The sequence below is a fragment of the Rattus norvegicus genome, chromosome 15 (genome assembly GCF_036323735.1).
Source record: "Rattus norvegicus strain BN/NHsdMcwi chromosome 15, GRCr8, whole genome shotgun sequence".
Lineage (NCBI taxonomy): Eukaryota > Metazoa > Chordata > Mammalia > Rodentia > Muridae > Rattus > Rattus norvegicus.
This window is the reverse complement of record NC_086033.1, coordinates 87,461,713-87,471,430: the sequence shown is the minus strand read 5'-3', so window position 1 is coordinate 87,471,430 and position 9,718 is coordinate 87,461,713.

Here is a 9,718-nt window from a genome sequence, read left to right as displayed (position 1 = left end):
AATGTAGGGGAATGGGTTTTTAGACAGGATCCCCTGTAAACTAGGCTGGCCTCGAACTTGATGTTCAGCTGAGGCTATTCTTAAATGGACTGTCACGTATCAAACTTCAAAACGAGGGCATTATAAGCATGTGTTATCAGACTCACCTGTATTACTTATTTGAAGGTTAAAAAAAAATCACAAAAATGCTGGGAGTTACCTCGTGTATTAGTTTCTGCTTTTCTAGAATTAATGGTGACTTAGATCTCCAGGTGTTTTGGGCAGACGTGCATCTCCTTCTTGCCAGGTTTTTTTTTTTTCCTCTTTCTCTCTTGGACCCACTGTCTCTGTCTCTTTGCAGTTTCTGAAATTAGCCAGCTGTCACAGATATACGTGGTGTACAAGATTGAATTAAGGACACCTCCTGTCAGACACACGGTTACTATGTCTAACATGAAATTGGCCAAATCAGTTTCTTTCAGTGAATCTATTGTTAATGTGCTTGGCTTTTCTGAGGTTGCTTTAAGTCTAGGCTGCAGAACAAGAAATACATAGCTTTAAGCACATGTGGCCCATACATATACAGCCACCAAGCTAGATAAGATGGATGAAGCAAAGAAGTGCAGGCCAACAGGAACCGGATGTAGATCTCTCCTGAGAGACACAGCCAGAATACAGCAAATACATAGGCGAATGCCAGCAGCAAACCACTGAACTGAGAATGGGACCCCCGTTGAAGGAATCAGAGAAAGGACTGGAAGAGCTTGAAGGGGCTCGAGACCCCATATGAACAACAATGCCAACCAACCAGAGCTTTCAGGGACTAAGCCACTACCTAAAGACTATACATGGCTGACCCTGGGCTCCAACCTCATAGGTAGCAATGAATAGCCTAGTAAGAGCACCAATGGAAGGGGAAGCCCTTGGTCCTGCCAAGACTGAACCCCCAGTGAACGTGATTGTTGGGGGAAGGGTGGTAATGGGGGGAGGATGGGGAGGGGAAGCCCATATAGAAGGGGAGGGGGAGGGGCTAGGGGGATGCTGGCCCGGAAACCCAGAAGGGGAATATTAACCGAAATGTAAATAAGAAATACCCAATTTAATAATGATTGAAAAAAAAAAAGATGGGTATTGTAGGACCAGGCACTGTTAAATGCAGCCTGACAATGTATTTATAAAATACATAAAATTGTATAAGATTTCTTGTTTGGGCACTTGGGGTAGTTTGATGAGAAGTGTTTCCCACAGGTTTATGTATTTGAATTCACATCCCAGGCTGGTGGCCCTATTTGAGAGGTTGTAGAATCTTTACAAGGTGGAAGCCCTATTGGGGATGGGAATTGCTAGGGGTAGGCTTGAAGAGTTTATAACTCCACCCCACTTCCAGGTCACTCTCTCTGGTTTTCGAATGTGGTTGAAGATATGATTTCTCAACTCCCCCCTTTTTTGTTACCTGCCTCCATGCTGTCATTGTGGACTCTCTGGAACTTCTCTCTTTGGAAACCAAAATAAACCCTTCTGTTTGTAAGCTGCCTTGGTGTTTTAACACAGCAACAGAAAAGGAATAATTTTATTGTTTAGCAGAATTATTGAGAAAGTTCCTTTGATCAACTGTGGTTGAAATGTATTTGTCATTATTTTAGAATAGGAAGAAAATTTTGCTTTGTAAAACGCATAGCAAAACAACTAACTTGAATTTTAATCACTATATAAATTTTCTGTTCACTAACAGAATCTGGCTAGAACGTCTATTTTTCAGAACTCTTGCTGTATTGATTTCAAGCTTTGCTAGTGTGCCTACGTTTGTTTTGAAATATTTTGTAATTCAAACAAACCCAGCAAATTCCTCGTGTCATCCGAAAAAAGAAAAAAAGGAAAAATTAATATAAGAATGCCATGTATGTTGATAGAACGTGAGTCCCAGAAGAAGACATACGAACTTCTTTTAAACATATACATTAAGACCCTTGCATTACATTCAAAAAGTAAAAGTAGGAGTGTGTCACCAGAAGCAGTGCTGGTATAAACGTGCCTCTCACATTTGCAAGTGAAATGGCACCTATAATAACTTCACTATGCTGAAAGGTAGCATATAAGCTATTTTTGACTCCAAATCCAAGTCACCATGGGAAGTCAATCATGTCCATCAACACTGGACCCAAAGCAAATGATAATGCCTCTGTGTAGTGGGAGGCCTTGTGGTAATTACCACCCCCATGAAGACTATTCATCTCTTTGTAATGTGGTCTTCAACGCTGTTCTTAAGTTCAGCGACTCAGTTAAAGGACTCACTGAACTTGCAGGACTCATAGAAGCCTTCCTCATGTACTTATGGCAATGAAAGACCATGCTTTAAATTTAACAAAGGAAAAAAGGGACACAAAGCAGAAACCAGAATAATCAGGCAAAACTTTCCAGCTCTCTTTTCCCTAGAAATCCCACAGGCGACATTTAATTCTCATAGGAATGAAATGACAACACCAGGGAGTCTCAGTGGGGTCTTACTGTCCGGTCTTTTCCTTGGTGGCCGCTCAAGTAGGCTCAGAGTAACCTACAACTAAGTAAAGAAGTCCAGCAGCGGACAAAAGGTCAGTGATGAGCGTCTTCAAAACGGGCCACCTTGAAATTTATGGGATGAACTCTTTGAATGTACAGTTTTATTATTTTTATTCTGCAAAATATATCACAAACAATACACCCCAACCATGAAAATTATCCTCATAGAATAAATTACAACTTATTCTGGGGGTTAAGTGAGAATTTGGAAAGGCAGAGAACAGAGGTGAAGAGGAGACAGGTGGAAATGCCTGGAAAACAGGTGCATTGCTGGATGGGTAGTTAAATCGCCTGTTTCATCTCCTTCCTAGATATCCTTAAAACTTCATTTTCTTGTAATATGTGCTTATATAAAAGCATTTTTGTCTGTGACACAATGTAAGCTCACACATACATACGCACAATAAAAGCCAATCCCATGGAAAAAAATCTGACCTTTAATGTATTAATGTATTGATATTAACCATCCCATTTCATTGTAGCAGTATACCCTGTATCCTCATAGAATATTATATATATTTATACATGTATACATATCGATGCATGTATACATATGAAGGAGATTGTTAATAAAGGAACCGGAATCTTTAGCATGGCAGTCTGTGTTGCAGTAAAGCATATTTAACTGATTTTAGAGCATGAGGTTTCTTCTTTACAAAAGTAGGGGATAATTTCTAAACCTTAAATTAAAAGGTAACTAATAGTCTTCATTAAAAGATAACACATTTACCAGATCAATCAGAATTGCCAAGATTTAAAGCCAGTTCTATTTTCCACACAACTCATCCACACATCCCTGGCAGAGAGAATTTACTGACCTGAGAAGTGAGAAGCAAACGGCCCTTTTAATCGCCACCTGAACATTTTAAAAAACCTATCCTTGTAGATGCCAAAGACTCCTTTTTCTTCCTATGGTTCTCCATGTAATCAAACCCATATAGGACACTCTGAGTTATGGATGAGTAAATATATAAAACTAATAAACTCTAGTGAACATGTAACTACATATTCTTCACGCTTTGTTATCTAGCAAAGGGAATTCATTTTCCATAATGATAAATGTGATAATTTTAAAAATACTTCGAGAAAGATTCTTAGTTCATTCAGATACCAAGTGTCACAGAGTACCTTGCGAAAGTCTTACTCTTACAAAACTCGAGTAAAATTTAAAATTTTATTGCATTTTGGGAATTTTTGTGTTTATGATTCTACCTTTTTGAAAATGAAACTCATGACACATTACTATTCTGCATGGTTTAACCAAGAGCAAGCGATCTTTTCCTTCTCATAACTGAACCCAAGCAATGGAGCTCATCTTATCTTGAGACAAACTCAGACACCAGCCTAGGTGATCCACTGAGTGCTTACAGAATTAACACACCAGTCTGAGGACACGGGGCTTGATGTCCCAGTGACAGAAGTCACATTCTTAGCAAGCCCTATTGTTTCCTTATCTTTCCATTAAGGTTTATTTTACTAACTTATGTTTCTCTGTCTGTGAGTGTCTTTCACGTGTGCACTTGGTCCCCAGAAGCCCCAAAAGGGAGTCGGAGCCCATGGAGTCAGAGTTACAGGCAGAAGTGACCTCCTGAAATGGATGCTGGGAACTATATTCTTGTCCTCTAGAAGAGTAGCAAACACTTTTAACCCCTAACTCATCTCTTCAGCCTTTCTGTTACTTTCTTGATGGGCCTTCGAGTGGCCCTTAAAGATATACTTGGGTGCTAAGGCCACGCCAGGAGCAAGGTCATCTTTATTTTGATAAATCTGTCCTGCAATGATCTATTTTTTCCTTGAAAACAGTACAATCGAATAAAAACCCCATAGCCTGCAAAGGGCTTTTTCAGTTTTTTATTTCTCTACACATTAACATTTTCTGGCTGAAAAAGTGGACCTGATTGTTGGTATCCAGCTGTAACTCATTTGTTTATCTTCAAAGGCCAATATTCACTCAGAAGTTACTTGAGTTTCTCTTCATCTTGTGAAGAGCTTTTTGTTGTGTAATTAAGGCTGCCCATAGCCAAACAAACATCTGACTGAGTCTCATGGGAATTAATAAGCATGATTTTCCAATGGCTTAGGATTAGTGGAAGTTTCTGAAGAATTGGTCTTAAGCTTAATAATGAAAATGTTGGAGTGTAACTGGATTACAATATTAAATGACCCAAGAGAATAAAGAGAGACCACATAACCCTCAGCTATATGTCGTGTCAGGACTATGATACCTACAGTCCAAACCATGACATTGGGTTGAAATTTTGATTAAATGAAAAAAAAAGTATTCTTAAGAATCAATATCAATGTAAAAATTTTATTTAACCTTTGTAGTAAGTATTCCCATGGAGGCCATAATAAAACTACAGGCATAAGATTATAGAACAAAGACTGAAAATCACACTGCCATGAAGATGGGCACATGTGGAGCTTAGTTTAAAGTGCTATGTCCCCATTCCTCTTGTACATACAATTCCCCTAAAAACTATAAGCAGTCTACCATTGTATGCTCATGCATTATATAATTAACTCCGAATATTTAGTGATCTGTTCTCAAACTGCTCAATATTTTTTGAGGGGGGAATTGATAAACATGTTCTAAATACTATAGCTGAATAATTCAAAATAGACTATCTTTTAAAGCACAATTACAACTCTCAAATGATAATAAATTATGAGCCGTATGCCTGGAACCAATGGATTTTGTTTCACCTTTGACTCAAGATTTTTTTTTTTTAAAGAGAGAGAGAGAGGAGGCTCGAGGTTTTGGTCACACCGTATTTAATCCAATTTGCTTTGGGTTTAATCTCCAAAACAAGGCTGGTCGGCTAATTCCCAATTATAATGGCACATGTAATCAGAGTCCTCATTAACAAAGACTGACTATATTGTCTATTAGGAATGGAAATTTGAAATGCAAATTCGGCGAATCAAAAACATTAAATGAGCCGCTACCCGAGATTCAGGGAGCTCCCGTCAGGGCTGAGCGTGTTGGCCAGCACCTGCCCTGGTTCCTCCCTCCAGCCTCCATTGCCTTGGGTTCCAGTCTCTGCTTCCTAATTGACCTGCTTATGATCTTTGCAACAATTAACATATGCTTATTAGTAATGGCTGGTTAAAGATTTCAACTGCTGTGGTTTACAAAGTCTAATAGAGATGACACACCACAGGAGAAGACAGAAACATCTCCTCCGCAAAGACACAGTGGTCAGAGTGCCGATGCTAGACACTGCAGGGCTGTTCACAGTGTCTGAAATTGCAAGCGGTCCTAACGGATACTAGAAACCAATACATAGAAGACGGCAGGCCTCAGCAGTTCTGAGAAAGGAAGTAAGAGTGAGTCCACCTTTCCTCTGAGTCGGTCATCTCTTACAGTCCATCTGTTCTCTGAGCCGGTCGTCTCTAACGTTGTGGAGGAAGGGGAAGTGAGTGTTCTCAGGAGTGAAGAAATGCCTGCTGACATTGGCTTTGTTTTGAATCTGAAATCATAACTTTTCCTTAAAAATAATTAGCATGAAATGAAAAAATTGGTACATGACAAGTATTTTACTTAAATCATAAGTGGGAGATGAGGCTTTTGCAAAAGTTATGTTCAAAGTTCGCAGTGTTGTCATCGAATGCCCATTGCTGTGGCTTCTAGCTGGCTAGCCCCTCTGCACTGTGTTCCTGAGGGAACTTTCTGATTCAAGTCATATATTTTGATGTAAGAGATACTCCATTTACTCTGGGGTAGAGTTTTTATTCAGAATGATAATTTGAACATTTACAAATATCGATTTTTCTATTCTCTTAATGACTATGAATTAGTAATTTGGTTATCCAAAACTCAGTGGGCTTGATTTTTTACTGGTGTTGGATAAAATTTGTGTTCACATTGCTGTTTGCCATTTTTGCTCCTAATACGAAGTGAAGGGTCTTGCATTACAGGGGAACATGGAGTATCACATGGAGACCTGAGATATGTGCAAGAGGTTTCTATTACTACAGAGCCAATGAACAAACTTAGAGCCTTCTGATGTCATATGTTTACCAGCTTTCAAAAATCTTGCAGATTGGGTACCTAGGAGCGGTGTAATAAAATTTCTGTTTATGGAGTCACTGGCTAAATTTAAAACATTGTCTAAGGTTGCAGGCTTATTGGATTTAAAATTATTTTTTAAGATCAATACTTACTAGCAAAGTGTTTTCTTTCTGTTGTGAGGTTCAGATTTCAGGAACTAGAGAGATGGCTCAGCAGTTAAGAACATTTCATGCTCTTGCTAAGGACTTGGGTTTGATTCCCAGAACCCACATAACTACTCTCAATTGTCTGCAACTCCAATTCTTCTGGCCTTCAAAGTCCCTAGACACACACGAGGCACACATCCATACACACAGACAAACACTCACACACACATAAAATAAAAATAAACCAATCTTTAAAAATATCTCAGACTCCAGATATTTTTTTCTGTCTGTCAGCTAAGGGCTTCTCTCAACTCTGGGCAGTCTCTCGTATCATGGGTCAAGTGCCTTCCTTCTCTTCAGGTGGGCAATAATTCATTGAGTCCATATATTCCTTTATACATCCGACCTCTACGTCCACAGCCAGCTGAAGAGAACTTCTCTTCAAAGTACTGAGCCCATTAAGTACCATTAAAACAAATAAAGCTTTAATTTTAACGTTACTTTCCTCCATTTTAGTTGAATTCATAATATAGTATGTGTACTTCTTTCTAGAAGTACATGGAGATATTTCCAAGACTGTGTTTCCTCGTCTAGACATCACTTCTAATGCTTTCCATGCGTTGCACAGTAGAGATGGGGCTGGAGAGATTGCTCAGCCATAGGCTTGCAACGAATCTCCTAAGGAATACAGCAGATTGGGTAAGTGAAGGAATTCAGAGACAATGTAAGTGAACAAGAACAGATACGTTTTAGTTGAACAGCACTGTCTTTGAAGCACCCCGAGTGGTCCCCACGAAATGCATGGTTTTAAAAACTTAACAACTGCCGATGATTAGATTTTACCTTCAATGAAGATGTCTCCAAGTTTTAACAGAATGTCTGAAATACACTTTGACTTTCCTACTAATCATAGTTTCTTTTAAAGCCAAGCCGACGTTTCAAGTGAGATATGATGCAGGTGTTTAATGGTAACATTTGGTGGGCTGTATAATTCAGAAACTGGATGACCAGAAATGAATAGCTCCTTATTAGCATGTTGGAAATATTGAATGATAATGACACCAGTATAAAGTTTAGTATGCCTAATACTTCATAAAACGAATAAACACTTAAGCATCTACCTGAGGGCTCCTACCTCTTAACTTTTAATTTAAATCCATTTTATGTTTAATTTATGAATCCTCAAAATATTATGAAATATAAAGGAGAAACACAACCTCATAAATCAATGTGTTCTAGATTGCCAGTTTAATTTCCATATTGATTTAGTGCCCAGGCTGGCAGTGTTTACTAAAAAGTATGCTGCGTAGTCATTACTGGGTAAAGGTCAGATGGGTAAGACCGGCGTCACAGCCAAACGGCTTCTAAATGCTCCCCATAGTAGAACTAAACATATTGGTAGCTATAGCTTTAATTTTGAGTTGCACCCATTCTTTTGCCATTCACGTTACTGAGTATTTTCCTTCCTTGTAGTTGATATCCTAACAGAGTGAACAGTCGTGAATTTGGCCTCCTGACAAATCGTAACACGTTTATCTGTGAAGGAATATGCTAAACTTTTAATTGCAAAATAGAAACTCCACTAGTGACCAGATTTGGGAATTACCATTAAATATCAAACTTCAAAGTTATTAAATCAATTTATATATTTGTTGGTAGCATAAGACTAGTTTTATTTTATGTTATGCCGATGTATCGTTGTGAATCACATTTAAAATTCTTTTTAGAATTAATGAAATAAAAGCTGTAAAATGTTTTGAATGAACACTAACATTTTTAAATATTTTGAACTGTTTTACTGTGTATATTTTTGTCCTCACAATGAGAACATAACAGATTTACTGAGGAGCTTCTCTACCTCAAAAGTTGAAAAGTGTGTAGAGTTCCTACTGTAACTTAACCCAAGGAGACCAGCTTTTACACAGTAGGTTCAAGAGAGTAGTTAGACCATTTTAATTCCAGGTTATCCTTTGTTAGATTATTTGCACTACTCCATATCTAAAAAGGTGTGTGTGTGTGTGTGTGTGTGTGTGTGTATGTGTGTGTGTCTGTGTGTCTGTGTGTCTGTCTGTCTGTGTGTGTGTGTGTGTGTGTGTGTGTGTGTGTGTGTTGCATGCATGTAACTATGTAAGCTAGAATCTCATTCGTAGGTTAAGCTAACACATGACTACTTGAGGTCACTCAGTCTTTGAGCCCCAGTGCTAGGAGTGGGCCCCCATTTATGAATGTTGAGGAGTCAAACCCACGTCCCCATGCTTGCGTACTTACTGAGAGTCACACACATTTTAAAAGTCATGAACCGTGTGCCGCTTATCTGGTCATTAAAAAGTCCTGTTAAAATAGATGCTAATTTATTTTTTCTTAATTCTCCAGAAGAATATACATACCTATACAAATTAAGTGACCTGATCAAAGTGAATTGTAAAACAGAAGCCCTTCTCACTACCTGCTTCCTTACTTTGGCCATCTTGGTGGTCACAGTACATATTTCCTTCTATCTGTGATGTAACCTGGCTGAGGGCCATGACATTCTGCGCATATGACCTGACAAGCCCCTTTCTCTTGTTTTGTGCCCTGTTGTACCTATCAGTCAGGAGATAAGCTTTCTACCTGTCAGCTGATTTGACCCCACTTCGTTAAAGTTGCTGCACTTATTAATATTGGCACATTATTGAATTGTTATCTAAATATCACAATGTGAGAAAATACAGAAAAACAACATCTCCATGAATAATAATGTAAATGTTTTATGAATAAACACTTATGCTCTGGGTAAGTAAATGAAAAATGCAAACACAAAATCTTAAAAAATTGTTTATAGTCAAGTGGTATAGACTGTCCAGCTATTTTAAAGACTCACCACAGGACATAAAGTTAAAGCAGCACTCAACAACAGATTCATTCTCAAAGAGAGGAATTGCTATTATACCAGGGAAAGAAGAATTAAAGTACATGATACTTTATGTGCCATTATAATGATTTCCTGCTTTAATCAACTCTTCTAATTCATAAGGAAATCATA